General features: G+C 45.4%; 1 protein-coding gene across 13 annotated transcripts in view; it reads right to left on the bottom strand.

Moving 5' to 3' along the window:
• NFE2L2 (NFE2 like bZIP transcription factor 2) overlaps window positions 1-11,937 on the bottom strand; it is a 32,625-nt gene that overhangs the window by 14,963 nt on the left and 5,725 nt on the right. The gene's annotated exons all lie outside the window — the stretch shown is intronic.

The raw sequence follows: 11,937 nt of genomic DNA on the forward strand, positions 1-11,937 counted from the left end.
TCATCTGACCAAAGTTTGCCCTGCATTTTTCTGCAGAGAACTTTCCTTTCCCTACTCCTAATCTCTAAATCCTCCATCGTATCTAAAAACTATGCCCATACTCAACACAATAGGACTAAAGGGCTTCCAGTTCTAACCCTGACTTCAGGCAGAGCATCTCTGCTACCAAGAGCAAGAAGTGCTTTAAATTAACGTGGAAGCCTGAGAAGTCCCAAATCATGGGGTCAAGGCCATGGGCCCACTGAATACACATTCCAAACTTGACTGACTCGTCCAAGCGCTCACCAAGACCAAGGGTGACCCCAGAAATAGTTCTACATCTTCTTGGAGAAAGGAAGCCCTTCAAGACAGCTCTTCCATGTGTAATGCTTTCAGAGCACAAACCACTTTCACTTGCATGACCGTGTCAATTAATCCTCACACTACTCTGTGTGAAGATTAGCGAGATGAAGAAATAGGTTCAGAAGGGTTAAATACCAAAGGTCATCTGACTTGTCAACTGCGTCTATAGCGGAAGCAGCCCTCTCAAAACCGGATGGACAGACCTATAAATTAAATCACCATTTAGTGACTCATGCCTCCCTTTCCTCCTCGGTTCCTCAAAAGAGACAAAAAATTCTGGTTTGCTCTCAGGCTGTTCATTTTAGTTGTTGGTGGCTTCTTCCTTAAGTCAGTTTTACCAATAAGCAAACAATACCATAAAACGGGCCTAAATTTTTACCAATGATCTCAGGCTACTTACCTAAATAATGAACACATGAAGTCAAGCTCTCAGTCTTTTTCTCAAGGACAAAAGCTGTGAGTCTGGTTTAAAATCTCTCGTTTTGGGAAAAGAACTCCTTAAATGAAAATATGAAAGCCAGATGTATGGAGTTTTCCAAAGTGCGTGCTTGCACAAAGTGTGGGAATTATTTGTACCTTATTACTACTATTCCCCATGGATGTATCATTATACTGCCCAACAAAAATGTATGTGTCAAAGATGGAATCGATCATCCTGTCCACGGGAGATACAATACAAAAATTCTCTCATTGCCTAAAATAATTGCTTTTAAACTCCTTCTATCTGGAACTGGTGGAAGTTCTTTGCAGCTCTGACGCCCATCATGCTTCCAACGCCAAGGAAGCCCAGGACGCAAAGCAACAGGCTGTAAAGCACATTAGGCTCCACACCCATCCACGGTCAAGGCGTGCCGTGCTACGGTAACTGTGAACCTCAGTTTCTCCATCTGCAGAAGGACAGGGTTGGGTTAGGTGAGTCCAAAGAGTCCTTCACCTAAACACCTCTGATTCCATGAAGTCAAAAATATAAGCCTGGAACCTACTTTTGAACTTTAGAACAAGCTAATTTCAGCAACTTGTAATAGATGCTCTAAGGCAGTACTTTCCAGTATACATCTAATGCAAGCCATACGTGTGATTTAAACAATTTTAGAGAAAAGGGAAAGTGTTAGTCACTCAGTCACGTCGGACTCTGCGACCCTGTGGCCTAGAGCTCCTGAGGTGCCTCTGTCCATGAAATTCTCCAGGCAAGAATACTGGAGTGGGTTACCATTCCCTTCTCCAGGGGATCTTCCCAACCCAGGATCAAACCCAGGTTTCCTAAACTGCAGGAGGATTCTTTACTGTTTGAGTCACCAGGGAAGCCCAATATGATTTTAGTAGCCTTACAAAAAATGAAAAAAGTTAATTTGATTTAAACAATATTATTTATTTCACCCAATATATCAAAACATCATTTTACTTTGTAACCAAAAAATGTAAATTATTAATGAGCAGTGACAAAGCACTCAATGAACATAACAAAGATCAAATGACAGGATCCCATGAAATGTGGTCCCACCAAAATAGTTTTATTCAACAGAAAAATATCTTATCCTACTTCTATTTAAAATTTTAAATCATAATTCATTAAAATTAAAAAATGCACACCCTCAGTTACACGAGTCCCATTTCAAGTGCTCAAAAGTGACCAGTAGCAAGTGGCACCTACGGGGCAGGCCCTCCACATTTCTTAGGGCAAATTCTAATGAGCCAGACTCCTCTGTACTGCAGATTATTTTCTGAGAATACAATGGGAACAGTAACCCTTCCAAAGGATGCTAGGTAGTATTTATATTGCTAACCATTGTTTGCAAAAAGCTACTTCAACGATCTGAGACAGCAAATCTGTGAGTTACTAACAGAGCTCATAATACTACATGGATCACCTTGAGATTAAAGAGCAACGTTATGGTCCAGAGGCCACATGATTACCAGATTACTGCAAAGGTCATCCGGAAGAATAGGTAGAAATGAGGGGTTTGTTGCCTTGTAAAAGAGGGGGAAAAAAGGAATTAGTTTTTTAAGTTCCCTTTCCCAGAGAGCAAAGAAGATAATAGAGACCAGTGGGCAGGCCTGCTCATCTCTAGTTTTGTTTGAACTGCTCCTAACTCTACATGTCTGTAACTAAGCTTGCTTTCCCTCCCCCTAACTTTGCAGGAGCTACACTTCCGCACCTATTTTCCTTTGACTCTATATGCTAAATACATCCTGCATCTGGTGTTTACCCTTGGAACACCCTTCCCCTAGCAGTTACGTATCAGAAAGAAGGCAGAGCCACTGAACTGCCAGACTCAATTACTGGGTTACTGACGCCAGCCTGACCATTTGACAAGTCATACACCTTTGTTACTCATCACCGACTCCTGACTGCGAGCCCTCATCTTATACAAGGCCCTGGACTCCTCACGGAGAGGGCACAGTTCTTGGGGCATGAACCTACTGTGTGCCCCTCTCTGCTGGCTGAGAATTAAAGCCACCTTTCCATTTCCTCTGAACTCTCTCTCCGTACTTTTTAATCGGCTTTAGTGGACAAAGAAAGCCAAGATTTTGGCCAGCAACACTATCTGTTCCAGCCAAGGATATGAATTAGTCCTGAGTTTGGAAATTCCATTTCAACTGCTTCCAATGTACACATTTGAACATGCACAAAACCCACTGTTGTTGTCAACGGCCAGGCAGTAATTTGGGCCTCTTAAAAAGGAAATGATAATTAGTACATATGTCCCATTTCATTCTCTTAAAATCAGTACAGGAGTCTTTAACTTTAAATCTTTACAGTTAACTTGCTAAATAAATACGTAAGGACATCGGTGACCTAGTGAGCCTTCACATTAGGATTTGAGAAGGAAAGATCACAGTGTCAGTATAATAAAGCTAGGCAAAGGCAAGTGTGACACAATCCAATAACAGTAAGTGCATTTATCGTGCACTTTCTATGTGTTCGGTACTTTCCAAGCACTCATCTCCATGAGCTCACTTGTACTCAAACCAATTGGCAAGGAAGGTGGTATTATTATCATCTCCTTTTGGGGCAAGGAAACTGAAGCATGGAGAGGTTAAGTGAACTTGCCTGAAGACCCACCTCTAAGAACTCATCACAGCGAGATCCACCCCCGTTTGTGCTACAGGATCACTCACAGAACAGAGGCCCTTACTCAGCATACCCAAGGCCTCTTCAAGGAGGCCGCACACAGCCATTGTGCCGGGCCGAACTGTACGGGGAGCTCTAAGAAAACCCAGACTAACACCTGTCCTCACAGAACTTTTCCATGTGGGGAAAAGGTACGTGAGTGCCCCTTAAAAATACAGGGGACATGTCAGGGGTGAAGCAGTAATGCTCCCAGTACAGTCAACTGCTGCTGCACGGGTCAAGTGAACACGGGCGGGGCTCAGCCGCTCAGTGGAGTCAGATTGAGACCCTTTATACTGTAGCCCACCAGGCTCCTGTCCATGGGATGCGATTTCCCAGGCGAGAATACTGGAGTGGGTTTTCATTTTCTCCTCCAGGGGATCTTCCCGACCCAGGGATTGAACCCATGTCTCCTGCTTGGCAGGCGGTTTCTTTACCTGCTGAACCATCAGGGAAGCCCAAATGAACCTAAGAAGCATGTAATTTTGAGGCTTCTGGGTCTAATCACTATATGAAAAATAGAAGGTGAGCTCCAAACTTATTTACATATCACAAATAAGCTTTTATTTACGATAAAAAGTATCATAAAAAAGATTACAAATCACATAGCAACAACGAAAGGCAGTAGGTGCAGAAGTTTTCAGCCATGTTATCTCCCTCATGGGAAGGTGTTTCCCTTTACCATTTCACCTTTTTAAAGAGTTACTTGGCAGCAGTTACTACAAAAGATGTATTTTAATCTTTGAAGACTAAAAGATGGGTTGGGGCTGGGAAGAGGGCAAGGCCACAGGGGTCGGCTCAGTTCACAGCTGGGTTTTGTTGTTCAGTTGCCAAGTTGTGTCTGACTCTTTGTGACCCTCTGGTCTATAGCCTGCCAGGCTCCTCTGTCAGTGGGATTTTCCAGGCAAGAATACTGGAGTGTGTTGCCACGCCCTCTTCCAGGGGATCTTCCTGATCCAGGGATCAAACCCCAGCCTCCTGGATTACAGTGGGATTCTTTACCACTGAGCCACCAGGAAGCCCCACAGCTGGGTTTAACCTTCCACTTCTGCACTCCTACCCACCAACTCTTTCTGTTTGTAAAACTTGCCTTTGGACACTGCTCCATTTCTAGGCTCAGAACCCCAGGGTAAGAAGTTCTACAACCTGCGATGAAGTTCACAGAGATGGCTTATCAGTCCACATAAGCAGGACATCCGACGGACAGGCTAGAGGGCCCCACCGAGGAGACAGGGCAGCGTGTGCCCCTCTGTGTCCCAGGGCACGCGTAAGGCCTTGCCACGGACTGGTCTTCTGTCTCTGCAACAATCAGGCCCTGACGCGAGACCAGGACAAGCCATAGGGGAATGAGACGCTTACAGCAAAGAATGACAAGGGGCGTGGATTCAGGGAGGGATATTTTTTTCAAGTTGGGCCAAGGAAATCTCAGATCCCATACACTCAAACATCCCCGATGAAGGTGTACACTTTTGATAACAATCCTCAGAGCTGCCGTGTGTATCCTGTGTGCCAGATCTCACGCCCAGGTCAAGTCTTACTTAATTCTACACTGTACATAGGTTCGTCCACATGTAATGATGATGAAACTGAGGCAATCCCACTGTACTATCGCTCAAGCTCTCTGGACCCTGGTTCTCTCCCTACAAATCAGGGATAAGGCTCCGTACCTCACAGGGTGGAGTAAGGAGTCCACAGGACAAAATTAGTATGTGAAAGCACACAGCACCTGGCTGGTGGTGGAATAGCCCCAGAAACTGCAGCTGCCTTCGCCAACATTGCAAGATGCCCACCTCTCTTAGCTCAGGGGGGCACAGAAGCAAAGCCCATGGAAAAGAAAAGACAGGATATTGTCTGTGTTTTCATTCTTGGGTGAATACTGCTAATCCCTAGGGCTGGAAGGCAAGGATGACGCTCTTCCCTCTCAATGAAGATGGTGAGAGCAAGTGGATCGTGGGAAAGGGCAAGAAGAGAGAAACTCCCCTCTGTGTCACCAGGGAAGAAAACAATCCATCCTAAAGGTGACCCGGCAACTTCTGACTCCTTCCTCTCCTTTCATCAGGGGAGTGATGGATACGTTGGCGATGAGTTTCTGTTAAAACCCAGGAACTGCAGGGTGTGCACCCTTGAGCACAGATGGTTCCATGATGGAGCTAATGTTAAGAGAAAACTCTACTCCCTCCTTTAAAATGGGGGGGGGGGGGGTTAACAAATTTCTCCTTTAAAGGCTAACAAAGGAGGCACAAACTGGAGTATTAATTACAGATCCTTAGTACTGGGCTGACGCCAAGGCATCAGCATTTCTCCACCCCTAACCTGCCCCAGCAGAGGCCATAATAAACTCCCTGTCCACATCCAGCTCATGTGTCTTACCCTTTCCAAAGCCTCCGGTGATTTCCAGATGCCTCATATACATTTGAAACACCACACTTGGGCACCGAAGGCCCCCTCCAGCCCGTTCACCTTTGTAGCCCTACTGCCCAACACACTGACGCAGGCCGGCTCACGCCTGCACGCTTCCCCGGGCTTCCAACTGCAGTTTGAACCAAAACAAATCTTACCGGCTAAAAAAAAGAACAAAAAACAAACTAGATATACCGCTACCTCCTCCAGGATGTTCTCTCTGAGCATCTCAGTTGGAAGCGACATTTTCTCCTCTGTCCTTTCATCTACCACAGATTAAAAACACCAAGTTCCGAGAGGGCAGTAACAGACATGGTCTCACATTTGCTGAGCAACTACTATTAAATAAGCCCCGGGCATAGTGCCAGCCACCAGTTACAAAAATGACTGTGACACAATCCCTACCCTACAGGAGGTCATACCTGAATCAGGAGAGATTGAGATTAATTTATAACTCATTAAGTACTGAAACATCCCCTGCCCTAAAGTCCAGGTGTACAAAGAACAAAGGGACTGATTAATGAGGAGGAGGGGCAGTTTGGGAAGCAAATGTCCTCCAAGGAGGACAATATATTTGCTGCATTATCTTGGAAGATTACAACAACTTCATGCCCTGAAAGTTCCCTAGGGCGTGTTACCACCTAATAAATATTTGTGGAATGAGTAAGTTAGAGTTAGGCTTAGAATTCAGCATTTTCATTGTGTATCTAAGGTGTCTGGGGTTAAAGAATTACTTAACAAAGGTTTCATATTTAACATCTCTATGACCACAGCTACTAGTCGCAGAAAAATCAACTTCAAATTATTCTTTGGGTACTTGATTAAAAACAAAAATATTATGCCTCAAGAATCTGAAAAACACATTCCTTTAAGTTAACAATAAAACTGATTTTGAGAGAACAGATACAAAAGTATTCTCCAATATGCATTAAGGAATTTTCTAACTTGGATAATATAACAATTAATTCAATATAAATGTAGATTAAGTGTATTTTCTTAGAGGACACTAAGCTGTTTTCCCTCAAGCTGATGGTCAGGAAAAGGATAAGAAAGTGGGCAACCCTGCCTCCTTCCCTATTCTAGACTTTGTTTCTAAACCATCAGTCTATCACCACAATAGCTCAACCTCTTCAGCTGTTCTATAGCTTCCTTTACTATCTTCCCAAACTACTTCAGAAAGTACTGGGCAGAAAAGACAGTCAAGACCCAGAGAGATGGCATATGACCTTTAATGTCACCTTGAAATTTTTAAAAACGTTTAGCTTATCTTTTAGGACCAGTCCCCTGCAGCCATGGGCTGGAGAAAGGGTAAATAGCAGTGGTAACCATCAATGGCTCAAATAAAACTGTTCTGTTTTAAAGGAGCTGGTACAGACACTGAGTAAATCAAATATACTTGGTCCCTCTGGTTTCTAGAACTTTCATCACTTTCTGCATTCTCTCTAACCCCTTCCAGCTCAGAAAAGGAGTTGTGAACAGCCTGCCATCTGAGGAGGCAGTGGGCCTCCCTGCAAAGAACAAGGAATATCCTGAGGTTTCCTGAGAACAAACTAATCAATCTTTGTTAAGCAGCCCCTCATGCTTTAGCACCTAACAAAACACCCAGAATCATGAGACACGGGAGGAAAGAAAGAAAGGAGGGACGGCAGTGATTACACTTGCTAAATCCCTGTCCTGCCAGACAGAGTAGCATGGCCTTGGACAAGTTCCCTTACCTCTCTGAATAGGTTTCCTTGTCTGTAAAAAAGGGGTTAATAGCCGCCATCGACACAGATTTATCGTCAAGACCAGGTAAGAGAGACCGTGACCAGGCCCTAGTACAGTACTAACAGCTGTTCAGTAAACGTTCATTTTTTTTCTCCTTTTCTTCCTCCTGAAATTGCCAGTTGCCTATATTCCGATGTCTTCAAACATCTAAAGGCGGGTTCTCTTGACGTTGCAAGTGCATTGTCACTTGAAGGGTGAAAGACTGTCCCCGAGTCTCCATTATCATCCTGGCCAGCACCCACACCGTCACTGCAGCTTGGAGGCACAACGTGTGGTTATCAAGTGAACTCTGGAAGCCCCAGCACAGGGCAAGCGCCACGCCCTGCGGGCCAGAGTCCCACGGGGCAGAGGAAAGGGGACCACATCCACCCACACCTCTCTGGGGAGAAAAGGCTTCATTTATCCCGAGCAAAGCAAGAGATGCGAGGTTCCCTCTGCTCTTAGATACTTTCCCTCTTTTCTGAACCTCCTCCCCCCAAGTTCAAGACCCAGAGGCCCAAGTCTTTCAGCAACACCAAAAACTTGTATATATAATCAATCCTGCCGTGGCATCTTGGAGGCACCTCGTGGCGGGAGGGGCACAGAAACAGCAATGGTGGGATGCTTGTCGAGTCTGGGAACTCCCCGACTGGAGCCTCCATCTGTGTGCTCTTAAGAGGAGTTCCTAACATTCCATTTTTTTGAGTGGCTCTGTGGTCACACGTGGTGCGCTCCACTCACCAGAAGGAATACACAGCACAAATGCGCTGTGGAAGTCAGAATACAGAAGGCACTGCGGTCTATGGGATGCCCATGCCACTTGCCCCTAAGCAGGTATGACAAGTGCCCCAAAGGCAAAGCACTAGATGATTTGGAGAGAAGTCCAAGGACTTTGATGGCAAAGAATGTTCCCATCCTGGCTCCAGTTCTTACCAGCTATGTGATTGCTTTGGTCATTTGCCTAATGGCAACCCACTCCAGTATTCTTGCCTGGAGAATTCCATGGACAGAAGAGCCTGCTGGGCTACGATCCATGGGGTCACAAAGAGTAGGACATGACTGACCGACTAACACTTTCCGGATCCCTTCCCCATCCCGCCCCTGCTCCGTCCCCGGGCTCCCTTCCCAGCTACAATCCACCAAGACTCTGGGAGAGGGAGAGAGGCTGAGGATGGGAGGCAGAGCCCCTCTCTCCGTGGTCCCAGCTCCTTGAATTCCGCCTGTTCTCTCTGCCCCTCCAGCCCCAGGACTGGCAGGTGGCTTCCTGAGGCTGGCTGGCTGGTTTCTCGGCTCACCTATATAATTAATTTCTTATATAAAATCCTTCTGCTTGAAATACTTGTGCTTTCTAGTTCTTAAACCAAGCTTTGGACTGCTGCTTAGCATCTCCAAAGAATTTTCTCAGTAACAACAAACCTACCTCAACAGGGTGGTTTAAAGAACTAAAGACAGTGAGCGTAAACAGCACAAGTAAATACCCCAAATGCTTCCCCTTTTCTCACGTGAGGGACCCAAGCACGAGGTGCACACTGAGGAGCAAATCAAAGAGCTACCGAAGAGACCAAAGAGGCGTATCCCTCCTGGGTTCATTACAAGGAATCTTTTAAACCAATTTTCCTCCCAACCTCTCCCCTTTACTTCCAGAACTTTTTTTCCAAGTGAAAAGTAACCTGGAATCCCCACTGCCCTAAGGATCCTCCCAAACATGCAGCCTGGTAAAGAAGTTTCTAGCACATGGTGAACCTTTGTCTCTGCAGGAAAAGAAAGAACCTGATCCCACAGTTTGGTTCTTACTCTCGGCCTGGTCTCAGCTTGGGAGCCAAAGGAGGAAGAACACAGGAGCTGGGGGTGGGAGAGGAGCCCGGCTAGCACGAAATTCACTGCCCCGGCTCTTGTCCTCTGGAGTTGGTTTCTCAATGGACATTTTAATCATGTCTCACTGAGAAGCCCCAAGAACAAAATGATGTCTTCAAAAACTGACAGTTTTTCCTAGTGCAAGAAAAAAAATGACAGTTTTCATTTTTGGTGGTTTTCATTACCAGGATTGTAATGATTAAAATAATTTTGGGAGGGCTAGGTCAAAAACATTCAGGGTTCTTCAATACTCTCTAGCCACAGTAGCAAGACTCCCTTGCTCTAGGACTGTAAAACCAAGCAGCAAAACGCTCATGTTCTTAAGCTGACCCTCCGACACTGGGACACACCTCTTCCTATTCTGTTCACAGGAGGCCACAGAACCGGATCTACCCTTGCTCCCTGCAGTTCTGCAGGAATTCTGCAATCCAGAATTCCCTGGGGATAGGCTGGGCTCTGCCTCCAGGGGTGATACTACAATTCTGTGCTGAAGCCGAGCAGACAAAAGGCCGGCAAATCTGAAGTAAAGCAAACGTCTATACTGTTTATCAGCAGGCCGCTCCATACACGCTCAACAGTGCCCGTGCCTCCCACACAAACACGAGGGTGGGGTGGCACTACCCGCCCCGGACATCGGCTCTGTCCTGCAAAGGGCGGAAAGGGCATTTAATAGGAAGGATCACTCACTGAAATACAAGTCTGCACTGCATACAGCCTGCGTGTTAATACCAAAATTCTTCTGTTTTAAGGTATCAATACTTTAAACACATATGTATATCATTCAGCACAAAATAAATGAAAGAATAGTACTGCTTTTTAAATCTTAAAGCAATAATAGGAGGGACATATTAAAAGAATTTCAAACTACTGATGACTAGAGTTAGAAAAGCAGACAGCTCTCAAAGGAAGACTAAATGTACCCCTCCAGTGGGTGATGGCCCGGGAAAGACTGGATCTGGGCCGCACAAAAGAGGAGCCTAAAGACTGAAAGAAATGGGTGCCGGCTTGGAGCACCCACTCCCTGCTGGGCCTGTTCCCACGCTGCCTCAAGGCAGGGCTGAGACAGTTCCAGAAGGTCCTGAACCATACCCTCCAGTGTGATGCACAACACACACACACACACAAACTCCCAAACAATTCAGAAGTTAGCCCTGGTTTCCAAATGTGTAAACCAGAAACCACCCAGGTAAGTACAAATGGTAGCCACGGGGGTCAGAATATAAAGTTGACTTTACGAAGCATATACAGAGAATCAAAAAGCTGAGTTGCTAAAAGTGGCCTTGTAGATTGCAGTTTTTGTTTTTAAATATTTATTGGGCCACGCTGGGTCTTAGTTCTGAAACAGAGAAATCTTCTAGCTGTAGCACGCAGGTTCTTAGTTGTGGCAGGTGAGCTCTAGCTCCCTGACCGAGGACTAAGCCCAGGCCCCCTGCACTGGGAGCTTGGAGCCTTTGCCTCTGGACTGCCAGGGGAGTCCCAGATCGAAGGTTTTGTTTTTTACTGGAGGAAGATAAGGAGGCCCAGGGATGCAGAGCTTGGAGCTTCGTGGGGGGAGGCAGTATCGCACCCCAGCTTCCAGGCTCTCCATCCTCCCCAGTGCCTCACACTGGTCCTCACTGCCTTCTCTACATGACTCCCAAATAATCTACACTGCAGGTTATCAGTCACCACACTCCTGACCAAACAGAGGAATTCTACTAAAATCATCACCCAAATCTCCATGAGGGATTACAGAGCGCAAGTTATATTTACTGAATTTCAAACATTCACCAGGTGCCTTAAACACAGTTCTCAGATGTAGGTTATTAATCTCAAGGCTGTGAAGGTCAGTGATCAAACATAAAAACACTTCCTTTCATGAATTAAGCAACATCCTAACCAGATTTTCTAAATCCCTACAGACATACCTTCCACGGGTACCAAGCACCGTGCCAACTCCTCCAGAACACTGGTTCTCAATCTACTTGCATGATGGAATTCCTTCAGAGGTTTGAAAAAGATACTGATGCTCCACCCACAGAGATTTTAATTTAACGAGACATGTGGCCTGGGCATCAGTATTTGAAATATGGGTGGCGACTCTAACATAAAGCACATTTTAAGAACCACTGCTATCAGGAGCAAATATATATATCAAGTAGAAACAACCCAAATGGCCATGAACTGAGGAGGGGACAAATAATATGTAGTGTATCCATATAATGGAATAGTATTCAGCAATAAAATGTACAAAGTCCTGATATATGATACAATATGGTCAAACTATGTAAACATGTTAAGTTAAAGAAGCCAGCCACACAGAACCACCCAGGCTATGATTCCATTTATATGAAATATCCAGGAGACAAATCCATAGAGATAAGAGTATAATGAGTGGTTACTAGGAACTAAGAGAGCTGAAGGGAAATGGAGGGTGGCTGCTAATGGGTCTGGGGTTTCTCCCTGGAGTGATGAAAATGTTCTAAAACTGACTGTGCTGATGA

The sequence above is a fragment of the Bos grunniens genome, chromosome 2, assembly GCF_055505025.1.
Source record: "Bos grunniens cultivar Pamir isolate PY7600 chromosome 2, Bosgru_T2T1.0, whole genome shotgun sequence".
NCBI classification, from domain to species: Eukaryota; Metazoa; Chordata; class Mammalia; order Artiodactyla; family Bovidae; genus Bos; species Bos grunniens.